The sequence below is a fragment of the Perca flavescens genome, chromosome 3 (genome assembly GCF_004354835.1).
Source record: "Perca flavescens isolate YP-PL-M2 chromosome 3, PFLA_1.0, whole genome shotgun sequence".
In the NCBI taxonomy this organism is placed as follows: Eukaryota; Metazoa; Chordata; class Actinopteri; order Perciformes; family Percidae; genus Perca; species Perca flavescens.
The window spans coordinates 36387-50101 of NC_041333.1; positions in this window are offsets into that span (position 1 = coordinate 36387).

Here is a 13715-nt window from a genome sequence, read left to right on the forward strand (position 1 = left end):
AACCAAAGCCTATTTCTGAGCTTTCTCTAAAAATCAGGAAGACGAGCTGGAGAAACGGAGGGACGAAGAGGACACAGACTCAACAATCGGACAGGACCAACAGCATCAGTCACACCTGCATCGGGTGGAAAGACCAACGAGTATGTGAGAAAACCATGTTTGAAGCGTTTATCTGCATGTTACAACAGGCTGGTGGGCAACATATGGAGCGCGGACCCAAAGAAAAAAAAGGCTAGATCGAGGCCAAGGCGGGTACCGTGGGCAAAAAAACCGAGACCAGTGTTTGTACTGCAAGGACGAAGAAAAAGCAAAAAACACCTCCGACAAAGAACAACACTTGTCCCTCTGTTTGACCGAGTCCAAAAGCTGAGGAAGGTAGTGCTACCACACACACACACACTCGCTTCATGCAATGAAGAAATGCTTTGCACTGATACAATGTTTTTGTTTTTGCTATTAGGGACAATTGATAGGTTAGAAAGTTCTGAAAAATAATCTATTCAGTTAAACCATTAACCCTTACTTATCTTCTGAAACCTAGAAGAAGATGCCTACTACTGAGTGTTAAGTTAAAGGGGTTCCACTCACATAATTTGATTATTAGAGCTATAGATTTGACACTGAAGATTATTTGGTCATTCTATTTGGTCAATTGGGGTTACAGATCAAACAGTAAGAGAACAATTCTCTATTCCTCTCTCCTGTAAATGGGAAAAACAATTCTTGGTGTATGAAGGTTCCATTTATTTGGTTTAGGTAGTGATTTAATGTGCACTTTTAACATTGGTTTAACCTCAACACCTGACGGATTGAGAATTTCTCCTAATGTTCAACTGACGTAACCACGTTAATTACAGTGTGGCTAAAATGACCTCACTAAGGCGGCGTCTGTAATCAGCCCTGCCTCTGACTGCATGAAACCTGACAACCAATACATCACTCAAGGTTGCATCTGCTTTTTATCCCTCATGAAAAGTTTTTGGTGCAGTGCTGTTTTCATGTAAAATGAAAAGAATAGCAGCTTGTTCAGTTTAGTGTTAACAATTAGATTTTTACTTGAGCCGGTCACCTAGAATGTCTGTACACGTTCCTGATGTCACTGTAAGACTTTTGCTGCCAAAGCTGTGTGTTGAATGTGAATATGAAACTGTCTCTGCAGTCTCCCCCGATGCTGGGACTGCCAGATCCCTAAAAACAGTTCATTCAGACATACATGTAAATACACATGCTTGCAATGAAGACATGCTTTTTGCACGCTACAAACACTCCCCACACGATAGACAGATCAAATTAGACGCAAAAACAGCACGACAAACAGAAATAACTTTTGGAAAATATGTCCAAGTATTCAATGTGTTTGTCTGGTGTGTACACAAATTACCTACCATGGTGTTAATTATACAAGTGAAGAAAATTGGATTTTTAGTTGATTCGGGAGCAACAATTTGGGTTTAATGAAGTTTTGTTCTTCAAATCAGAAGCTCTCTGGTAAACTAGGTTTTTTTTTCCCCTTAGAGAAATGGTTAGAAGAATGGTTATCTCAGAGAAGTTCACCATTCTTATGATTTGAGTATATTCAGATCCTTAGGATCCTGAACTAGATATGAAAGGAAAATGCTCATTGTTTCTTTCTCCCTTCCATCTGAGTGTCCTGTAAATTTGTTATGCAGATTGCATTTGAAAATGTCTATTTGAGATTGAAGACATTCTTTCACCCACGGGTCTTAGGAATGATTATTCTTTTGCCCACTGGCTTTAAAGTTTGTGCGGTTTGATAAAAATCACTCTTTGGCTGACATATTTTTGTTGCAGCCTAAAAGTACGTATTTGTTTACAAATTTTAACGTAACACGTACCATGTCAGTCTGTTAATCTCCTGATTGCGGTAACAAATTGGGACACCTGTAGTTAAGTTTAAGGAATCACAAATATTACATGCATTCCTTTTGTCACCTTTTAACGCTAATGAAGACTACGTTGAAAAGTTTTTTTTTTAACAAATCAAAGGACGAGTATGAGTTTTCTTTTGTCTACTGGCATATACGCATGTCCAGTGGCTGTCACCTTGACTGATAAACTACAGAAGTTTTTCAGAAATTCTAACTCAAAAGCTCACATTCATGTTTCTTTGTCTCCAACAGAAGAGGAGACAGACCTAGGACACCTTGTGACTATTTGTAAAAATTGACTGACTGGACTGACATTACTGATAATGTTTTTATTTGTCTCCATTGACAGGAGACTATAGAAAACCTATACGACAGCGTAGGCCTTGTATTCACAGTGTTTTACATATTCAGTGAACCTGTGACTACAATAGATGCATATTCACACGGTAAAAACGACATTTTATCTACTGATGTTTCACCACCTTTTGTCTCAGGTACAGCGTTATCTCTGGGCAAAACACACAAATGTGATGTGGATTGATAGACAAATTGTCAACCTGTAGTCATCAAGCTGCGTTCGGACTACAGGCCCCAGAAACATCAGTACACGCTAAAACAGGAAGTAATCGACAGAAATCCGACCGTGTTTTTAACTCTTTATTGACGGATGGGGTTTATAGTTCCGTGTTTAGATTCTCCAACACGTACACTTATTCTCTCAAGTAACATAAATAACAAGAATCGTTTTTATTACAAATGTTAAAGTTTGTTTCATTCAGGACCTTCAAGCAGTAACTGCAGTGGGTCTATGCTCGAGCACCTAATGTCTCCCACAGCTAAACATAACATTCTGCAGGGAATGTTAAAGGTTTTGATTCTCTGTTGTTTCGTCTAACGTTTTTCTTTCCTCAGTGTTCCAGTAGAAAAGACAGTAAATATCGTTTCATAGTTCTGGGTGATGGTAAGCTGTACACCTTGACACACCTTTCAGGAATACATTGAGTTGTTAATTAATGATGCCCTAAATTACAGAAAGAATAACAGTGTGTTTATATGTACCCTGGAGAGATCCTTCTTTCTTTGACAGAGGACAGCCAGAGGAGGAGACACGCACACACCACACAGATAAGGCACAAGCTAAAACCAAACATGAGTAGTACAGTAGTACAAGTGAAATTTTGGTTTAAAGAAAAAATATGTGATATGTTTCCCGTAACAGGTAACGATTTGGATGAATAGATGTTCAAAGTACACGTGATTAGGTGTGCTTTAGAAGGCTAAAAACTTTAATTTGTAATGATTCTTGGAACTAGCAGATAGTAATTAGTGTTACTTTGGTTTGTAAACTGGAGATAAAAAATGACATAAACAATGTATTTTGGGTAATTTGTCTTAGTTTAATGGTGATATTGAATAAATGAAGGTTTAAATGAGATTTAATCCTAAAAGCAGTACGTTTCATGTCGTACTCTAATGAGTTTTTGAGTTGCTATATCACAAATTGTTTTAACTAAATTAGTTGATGTTGATGTTGAAAACTTTACTGAGGAAATTATTCATTGAACTTTGGTTACTGATAAACAGGATTTGCTGTAAAACCTAGAACAATGTTAAGGATTAGAATATTAAACAGATTATTTATATTGCTTTTGAGTCATGAGCTTCATCATGTCTCAAAAAGGAGGGATATAGTATAGCAATGATAAATAAGGGGTTTAATAAAGTAGCAAGGGAAATAAATAGTGTTAAATAATTTTTCTAAAGACGTTTGAAACACTTGTTGTGACATCACTGTAGCTCCAGTTTAAAAGACCTTGAATAAACAAAGGGCTAGAATAGTTAACAATTGTACATTTAAAGAACAAATCTGCTTAGGTGAGAACAAAATTGATAGACTATAAAAAAGGATCATCTACCCCCTGATTGACACAGTAGTGTAAGGGGATGCAATAGTAATTGTTTTTGTTTTATTGGTTCCGATTTGCTCCAAAGAATTTTGCTCTAAAGATTTTTTTTCTTTATTTATACATAGGTAGGGAGAGGCCCATAATAAAAAACACCTATTTCTTCCATGGCAGTATAAGGGAAATTATAGGTTAGGGTAGGTTATTGCGTGAGAATTTTCTTCTGCTCTTTTGGCCATGAGAATCCAGGTGTCAAGCCTAGGGATTCCATGGTGATAACAACTTCAGGAGGAAGGATTGGCAAATAGACGGTGAAAGAGACCATCGCGATCGTTCCAGTGACACAGGGCAGTGAAAGGTTCCAGGGAGAGTCACCTGGATACACGCATCACTACAAAAAGGTTCGGAGGAGAAAGGAGGACAGGTTTTCTACAACCTGCAACAAGTGACGAGCAGATCTTCTGCTGAGTCACCTACGAGGGAAATTGATTCAGAGATCAGCCTGACAGACGGCGTTTCTGTGCTATCTCTGAAATCAATTGCGGAAAACTGGAGTTTTTCTCACTGTTTGCAACACATTGAGAGAGGAGGAAAACGAGAAGTTTTTCCAAGGAGGAAAAACCAGAAGCTACATATTGGTATTGTAGCCTGCTGTTTAAAATCATTTCAGAAGACAGCAGTGATACTGATCTCTTCTCTGACAACCACAGCACATTCTCTGACAGTGACAGCAGAATATACTTCACAATTGTAGAGAACACACCACCTCTCTCTCTCTCTGAACACACACACACTCACTGCACATTCTTTTGAGGAACTGTTGACATTCCTCTGAGATAAAACACACACACACACTTTCAGAGCAGAGTGCTCTGGCGCACACATGGAGCAGATGGACAGAAAGGACTGGAACAGGTACCCTTCAACATGGGGGGGTTTCCACATTTGTAGTGTGATTATTATGATTTTCTATTGCATTTATGGTTTTTGCATTTTATTATTGATGAAAGAAAGTAAATTATTCCTAAACAGCAATATTGTGAATATTGAACAAAGTTAAGTATAAAGACCTAGGCTTTAGAACTTAGGAAAAGTTCCTTGTGGATCTTTCATTACATTGAAGTAATTTCACCTTCCACATTTTGATGACACATAGACACCACGTTTGACTAAGACTCTTGAAAGATTATCTAATAGATACATTTTCTACTAAGGAATGACTTGGGTTTAGTTAGGAAATGTATGCGTGATGTAGGTCATAATGATTTTTGTTCACTATTTCTTCGCTCACAGAAATAAGCTATTTCCAGTGAAACCACACACATAGAATAACTGAATTTTATTTGTGCTCTGACAGCACTTAATGATGTTAGAGACAAGGAGGGGTCAGTCTTATTCTGATTATTCTCAACTTTCACTCTGTGAGAGCTTTGATAATTGCACTGAACGTGTTTCAATTGATTTATATTAAAATAAGCAAAAGGGGGGGAAGGATTTGATGGCATTGGATAATTTAATTATCAGCTTTATGGAAAATTTGACTTCGCCGTATGGGTAGATATGAAATTAGTAAATGTTCACACTTCACACCAGGTTATTTTAATGTTTAAATACATAACACATTCTTTACACAAATTATAAGGCAGTAGTCTGATGTGACATTAACCAGTGACATTTATGTCCAGGGTTTTTAGCAGATTATGTTTGGTCTTCAGATTTGTTTTGTTTGCTATGTTATTACCCTAATCCAGAAAAAGAGTTCTTCATTCTTATGGTAAATATGATTGAGCCTTCTGACGTATTCCGTCTTTCTGAATATGATAATAATGTTTGGACACCGTCTCTGTTACTTTGGGAGATTGATTCATTTTGTTTTATTCTTTGACGTGGATGCTTGCTACTATTTAAAAGAGTTTTTTTTGTACCTTTCCATTTAACAGGTAAGAAATAGAAATGAATATCCATAGGGTTGAATCTTCAAAAGTAAAATTTATTTTTGTGATTATTTTGTAATCAAAAGGGTGAACTGTGAATTTTATTTTAACCATTTGTTTAATGATATTAACCATTGGTTTAATGATTGTTTTATAACGCCACAAGATTTAGCTTCTTCATGTGTAGATTCAAAAGGCTCCAAGTGAAATAGTTGGCAACCGTGAGCTATAGCCTAGAGAGTTATTTAGTTCTACTAGCCTGAACCTTCTCACATTGTTGACTTTTTGCTTAGATAGAAGTGGAGAAGGCCGAGGACTGTTTACTGTTGTTTAGGCTAATGAAAAGAACAGGAGCAGAGGGGAAGGTGAGACAATGGTGTGACTGTTAATGATGTCCTCTCTTCAACTATGGCCATGCTAAAAGACACATTTAAAGGGGTGGCTTAACAGAGGTCTTCACTATATGATGTTTGGATGTTTAGATTTTAGGTTAGAAAGACATTTTCAGTTGTGCTGCGTGTACCTTTGAAACTGTGTTTTCTCCATTTGCAAATGTAAATAAATACTCAAAGACCAAACTTTGGTTTAATTCTCAAACAGTCGTTATTCGTTTTCATTTGATCATTGATATTTCTAAACACTGCTGCTTCATAGGAAACTCTCTACCACAGCACAGATGGTGGTTATTTATGTGGTTATTTCATGGATTGGTTTACTGTCTTTATATCATAATGCAGTTGGATGTTAGTCAGTTATGGTTCTTGCTCTTCTTTTGGGCCACAAAATGTGTCCATTTTCTAGAACAAGTTTGATTTAGTTTACCCCAAAATGTTAATTAATACATTAATTAACAAGCATGTACTAACGTGTAGTTAAGATGGTATATTCATGCAGGAATTCATATGACTCATGTCGTAGTTAAGGTTAGTGTTACGATGGACAGAACGGACTCAAATGCAATGCTCAAAAACAAATACTTTATTAAACAAACAAGGAGGGAGGAGTACGGTAGAGAAAACTAGGAAGGGGAGGAACGCAGGAGAAGAAACTAGGATGGCAGTGGCTTAAGGGAAAAATCTAGGATGACCAGGGAGCTCATGGAGACACGGGGAAACCGGAGCTGGGAAGCCGCGGAGGAGGCACTGGAACGGGGGAGCCGAGGAGCGGAGGAGGGCTGGCTGGAGCGTGGAAGCAGAGGCACAGCGATGTAGGGTGCCGTGGTAGGAGGACTGAATGGGGAGGCCAGCTGACTGGAACAGAGGGAGGAAGTGGATCTGAAAGACAAACACAAAAGAAGGTCAGGTAAGGAATAACACAGGTTAGGCAAAAAGTTTGAAGATAAGCGTTCGTTGGAATGGAGTGTCACCAGAGAAGATGAAGCAATAATTCAGCGGAGATGGTCTGTTGGGCTGGGGTTGCAGTACTGTGCTTGATTGCAGATGGATGGCAGGTGTGAGCGGCAGGAGAGCAGTGATGGGTGATTGGCAGCAGGTGTGTGTAGTCAGCTGGCCAGCATTTGGCAGGAGGGGAGGGAAAGCAGGGAGTAGGCAGTAGGGGAGGAGGGAAAGCAAAAGAGACACAGGGAGAGAGAGGCAGAGCAACAAAAAAATACTAACAGCAGAGAAAAATAAACAAAAACTCACAGCCAGCTTGTCCCAACCACAACAGTAAGCTCCTCATTAGTAATTCAATTCAATTTCAATTCAATTTTATTTATAGTATCATATCATAACAAAAGTTATCTCGAGACACTTTACAGATAGAGTAGGTCTAGACCACACTCTATAAATTCCAAAACCCCAACAATTACAGTAATTCCCTCAAGAGCAAGCATTAGCAGTGGCTATTGCGACAGTGGCAAGAAAAAACTCCCTTTTAGGAAGAAACCTCGGCAGACCCAGACTCTTGGTAGGCGGTGTCTGACGGACCGGTTGGGGGCGTGATGAACAGTGGTGATAACAGTCACATTAGAAGTCACAGTGACTTCGAAGGTTATCGTGGAAGTTCATGTCATAGCAGGGCACATCGTGTCATACTGAGTAGTGCAGTCTCCTATACCGGATCCTGACTACTCTGTGCATAGGAACATCACAGCGGGGCGTTGCGGGATGTAACTTGGCGCTGCAGAGCACGGGTGGGTGCGGCGGGTGCAGCAGGACGCAGCAGGATGCGGCCGGGAAATGCAGAGAATCGCAGAGCAACAAGCATTTCTGGGACAGGATGCATACAAAAGTAACAAGTAGAGATGAGAGAGCAGCTCAGTGTGTCTTAGGGAGGAACAGCCTCCCTGGCAGTCTAGAGTTGTAATAGCATAATTTAAGAGAGGCAGGTTAAAGAGAGGTGCCTGGTCAGGCTAGAACTCTCCCCAACCGGATCGGGCTGTACTGGCCTGCCTCCCTCTACTCTCGCTAGATTATTAATTATACAGTATATAAAACTGATGACTACGAGGAGATGGGCCGGGTTAGGCGGACGCTGCAACTCCTCACTCCTTAACTATAAGCTTTATCAAAGAGAAGAGTTTTCAGTTTACTCTTAAATGTGGTGACGGTGTCTGCTCCTCGAACCCAGACTGGGAGCTGGTTCCACAATACTGGAGCCTGATAGCTGAAGGCCCTGGCCCCCAGTCTACTTCCAGAGACTCTAGGAGCCATAAGTAGCCCCGCATTCCGGGAGCGCAGTGCTCTAGTGGGACAATAAGGTACTAAGAGCTCTTATAAGTATGATGGTGCTTGACCATTTAGAGCTTTGTAAGTCAGGAGGAGGATTTTAAATTCAATCCTATATTTCACTGGAAGCCAATGCAGAGAAGCTAATACAGGAGAAATATGATCTCTTCTCTTAGTTCTCGTCAGAACACGTGCTGCAGCATTCTGGATCAGCTGGAGAGTCTTAATGGACTTATTTGGGCAACCTGATAATAAGGAATTGCAGTAATCTAGTCTAGAAGTAACGAATGCATGGACTAGTTTTTCAGCATCGTTTTGAGACAGGATATTCCTAATTTTGGCAATGTTACGAAGATGGAAAAAGGCTATTCTTGAGGTTTGTTTTAAGTGGGCGTTGAAGGATATATCCTGATCAAAAATAACTCCTAGATTTCTGACAGCAGTGCTGGAGGCCAGGGTAATACCATCCAGATTAACTATATCTTTCGAAAACGAAGTTTGGCGGTGCGTTGGTCCTATCACAATAACTTCAGTTTTGTCTGAGTTTAACATCAGGAAATTGTGGGTCATCCAGATTTTTTATATCCTCAATACACGTTTGAAGTCTTGCTAACTGACCACTTTCATCTGGCTTAATTGACAGATATAATTGGGTATCGTCTGCGTAACAGTGATAGTTAATTGAGTGTTTCCTAATAATATTACCTAGAGGAAGCATATATAAGGAAAATAGAATTGGTCCAAGCACTGAGCCTTGAGGAACGCCATGGCTAACTTTAGCGTGCTTGGAGGGTTTATCATTAACATTAACAAATTGGGATCATTCAGAGAAATAGGACTTAAACCAGCTTAGTGCGATTCCTTTAATGCCAACTAAGTGTTCCAGTCTCTGTAACAGGATGGTATGGTCAATAGTGTCAAATGCAGCACTAAGATCTAGTAGAACAAGAATGGAGACAAATCCTTTGTCTGTAGCAATTAGAAGGTCATTAGTAATTTTCACCAGTGCCGTCTCTGTGCTATGATTCTTTCTAAATCCTGATTGAAAATCATCAAATAGACTGTTGCTATGTAGAAAATCACATAACTGATTAGCAACCACCTTCTCAAGGATCTTGGATAGAAAGGGAACGTTAGATATAGGTCTATAGTTTGCTAAGACCTCAGGATCTAGGGTGGGTTTTTTCAGAAGAGGTTTTATTACAGCAATTTTAAATGACTGCGGTACATAACCTGTTAGTAAGGACATATTGATCATATCTAATAATGAAGTGTTTACCACGGGTAACGCTTCTTTGAGTAGCCTCGTTGGGATGGGGTCTAAGAGACAGGTAGATGGTTTTGCTGAGGATATCTTTAACATTAATTGTTGAAGGTCTATAGGATAAAAGCAGTCCAAGTATATGTCGGGAGTCGTCGTTCTTTCTAGCGGTCCTGCATTTAAAGATGAACTGTTAGAAGTTAAGGGCAAAAGATGATGAATTTTATCTCTAATTGTTATAATTTTATCATTAAAGAAGCTCATGAAGTCATCACTACTCAGAGCTAGAGGAATAGATGGCTCAGTTGAGCTGTGACTATCTGTCAGCCTGGCTACAGTGCTGAAAAGAAACCTTGGGTTGTTCTTGTTTTCTTCTATTAATGATGAGTAATAGTCTGATCTGGCCTTTCTTAGGGCCTTCCTATAGGTTTTCAGACTGTCTTGCCATTCCAAACGGGATTCCTCCACTTTGGTGGAGCGCCACTTACTTTCGATGTTTCGTGAGATTTGTTTTAATTTGCAAGTTTGGGAGTTATACCAAGGAGCTATTTTCCTTTGCTTTGTCGTCTTCTTTGTGAGAGGAGCGACAGAATCTAAGGTCGTCCGTAAGCAAGTCGTAGTACCGTCTACAAATGTATCAATTTGAGAGGGACTGAGGTTAACATAGAGGTCCTCTGTTATGTTAAGGCACGACATAGACTGGAATGCTGTAGGAATATTTTCCTTAAATTTAGCTATAGCATTCTCAGATAGGCATCTAGTGTAGAAGCTGCTATCTGGTTTAGTATGGTCAGGTAGCAAGAATTCAAAAGTAATTAAAAAATGATCTGATAATACCAGATTCTGCGGAAATATTATTAAATCCTCAATTTCAATACCATACGCCAGCACAAGGTCGAGGGTGTGGTTAAAACAGTGCGTCGCCTTGTGCACACTCTGACTGAAACCGATGGAATCCAGTAATGAGTTGAAAGCAGTAGTAAGGCTATTGCTGTCAACGTCCACATGGATATTAAAATCACCTACAATAAGTACTTTGTCTGATTTAAGGACTACACATGATAAAAACTCTGAGAATTCAGATAAAAATTCAGAATACGGACCTGGAGCTCGGTAGACAACAACAAATATAATTGGCTGTACTGATTTCCGTGTTGGATGTTGAAGATTAAGAACAAGGCTTTCGAAAGAGTTATAATTTAGTTTGGGTTTAGGGTTAATTAACAGGCTTGAATCAAATATGGCTGCAACTCCATTCCTCGGCCTGAGCCTCTAGGAATTTGAGTGTTGATATGACTGGGAGGGGTGGCTTCATTTAGACTAACATATTCTTCATGGCCCAGCCAGGTTTCAGTAAGACCAAATAGATCAATTTGATTATCAGATATCAATTCATTTACGAGTACTGCTTTAGAAGACAAAGATCTGATATTTAGTAATCCACATCTAATTTTCCTATCCTTTTCTATCATTGCAGTGGTAGTTTTAATTCCAATTAGGTTGTTAAGTATTGCCCCTCTATTCACCACTTTGTGTGGTCTGCTGTTGATAATAACTGGAATAGTACTAGTACTACACGTTACTGGAATAATACTAGTACTACATGTTGTCCTACAGAAAACATTTTCAGATTCATCCACTTGTATAGTGCTATGAGGATCAATACCTGGGGGACATGAATCTGTGATATTTTCAACATAATGTCAATACTTGCCTTCTGTCAGTGTGGTCGTTATGTTGTCAGATAGCAGCCTGGCTCCGTGTCGGTTTGGGTGGAGACCATCACGCTTCAGCAGGTTGGGCATCTCCCAGAACAAGTTGAAGTTGTCGACATAGGGAATGCTCAGGGAAGTGCAGAGTGGTTCCAGCCAGGTGTGGAGCCAGAACAGTCTGGACCATCTCTCCGCACCCTTCCTGTAGGTAGGTAGAGGCCCAGAGATGACAATCCGCTTACCTGTGCCCATCAGGATGGTGATGAGAGTGGTGAAGTCTCTCCGGAGTGCTATCGACCATCCCTCTCTGATGTCGTTTGTGCCCACATGCAAGATGATGTTGTCGACCTTGGCGTGGCGGGCGAGGATGCCGGGAAGTTTGTGCTGGATGTCACGGACCTTGGCACCGGGGAAGCAGTAGACCTTGGAGGGACCGCTAGGTAAAGGGGGAATGTGGAGGTCCCTTACCATGGAGCTTCCGATGACCAGCGTGGAGTGTGTGGATGGACCAGGATGAGCTGCGTGGGGACGTGGCAGAGAAGGGAACTCCTCGTCGTTTATCAAAATGCTGTAGCGGTTTTCTAATTGTAGGGGTTGGGCTGGGGCTGAGCTCTGGTGCTTGCTTACATGCCATGGCTCAGGCTGGTGTGGAGTGGAGCTGGTCAGCAGAGCTGGCTGGGTCCTCGGCCGAAGCCGAGGAGAGACAACAGGGACAGAGGTTGTATTAGTGCGTGGTGGGGTGAGAGTATTGCAGGGCACAGTGGAATCAAAACATCCGTCAGTGTGTGTGTGGGGGGAACTTCCAATGATAATGGAGTCAAGGAACTCTTCACTTGCCTTGATCTGGTGGAGAGACAATATTCTGGCTTCAAGTTCCACTATCTTCTGGCTGAACAGGAGGCACGAGTCACAGCCAGGTGAACAGCTGAGGGGGGGCATCGTGTAGCTTGCTAGTTTAGCTAGTAGCAACGTTGATGGAGGCCTTCTCCTAAAACCTAAAAACCTTCACAAGTCGAAATACAATGCAAGTGCTCCTGCTTGTGTTTAGCAAGCTGTGGGTAGCCCGTTACTGCTACCAAAATATAGAATAGATTTCCCAGGAGGCAAAATCCTGAGTGGTTCGCTTTAACTCCCGCTAGCGGGCAGGCTAACTAGCCGTTAGCACAACAAATACCTAGACGTTAGCTAACGGGGCGGAGGAAAGTTTTGCAAACAACGGAGAAACTGCGGCCAGACAGGTCCGGTTAAAATACAGCTAAACGGTGTAATTAGTGACTGTATTTCGTTGTGGAGGACTTTAAATCGCAAGACGTTTGTCGTCTGCAACAAGAAACAGGAAGTCAGGCGGAAACGGAAGTGACGTTCACAATACTCAAAATAGGGCCCAAAATGTCAAATTGTTGATGTACATGTCTTAACTCATCATTAGTTAGTAAAGTAAATTAATTCAGGTATTAGTACATGATTATTCATGTACTATTATTGTAAAGTGTTACCCATGTGGGTAGTAACAGCAGGGCCGGCCCGCGGCATAAGTTAGGCGGAATAGGAAACTGGACGATGACATCACTGTTTTATCCAGAGAGGCTATATAAATTAACTAAATTAATAACTTTTTTACAACAAAAATTAACCATCACTGAACTTATGACACCTTCTATATCTGCTGTACAGGAGAAGCAAACTGTGTTGCATTATTTCCTGTTTTCACTGTAAAGCTGCCTTGAAATAAAATCTGTATTGTAAAAAGCGCTATAAAAAAAAGGGGACATGACTTGCTAGATGCAATGCTCTTGCTATTTGTGTTTAGGCTGTAATGTGTGTGTGTATCATGAACACGATGATGGGGTGAAATGGGGTGTGATGCATGGGGCACCAGGTAAAATCTTTCCTAGGGCAGCAAATTGGTCAGGGCCGGCCCTGTTGTAACATTACAGTTTAAAGCACAAATTACAGGGTGCGAACCTCTAAAACCCTGCAGGTTCACCCACTATAGCTGCTTCTAAGCTGCTTAGATTGTTAATACAAATATTAATGTTTAAACGTATGATCACTATGTCAGTATGGACATGCTACACATCCTTAGATCGGTTAGATTCTCCACAATTTAATCGTTATCGTAATCTTATAGATTTACTGGTGTAACCTGCTTGGTACAAGATGAAAAGGAGAAAAAAAGTGACTCTCGTTACCTTTGAAGCGCTCATTAAGTACGAATGTGTTAGAAATAATAGAAATAATATTTTGTTTGAAATAAATAAACTGTTTCATAGTAGCCTGTATTAGTTTTGTGCGTGAGGAATTAAAGGCCGTTCCCTTATGGATGCCTGATTACTACAAAGCTCT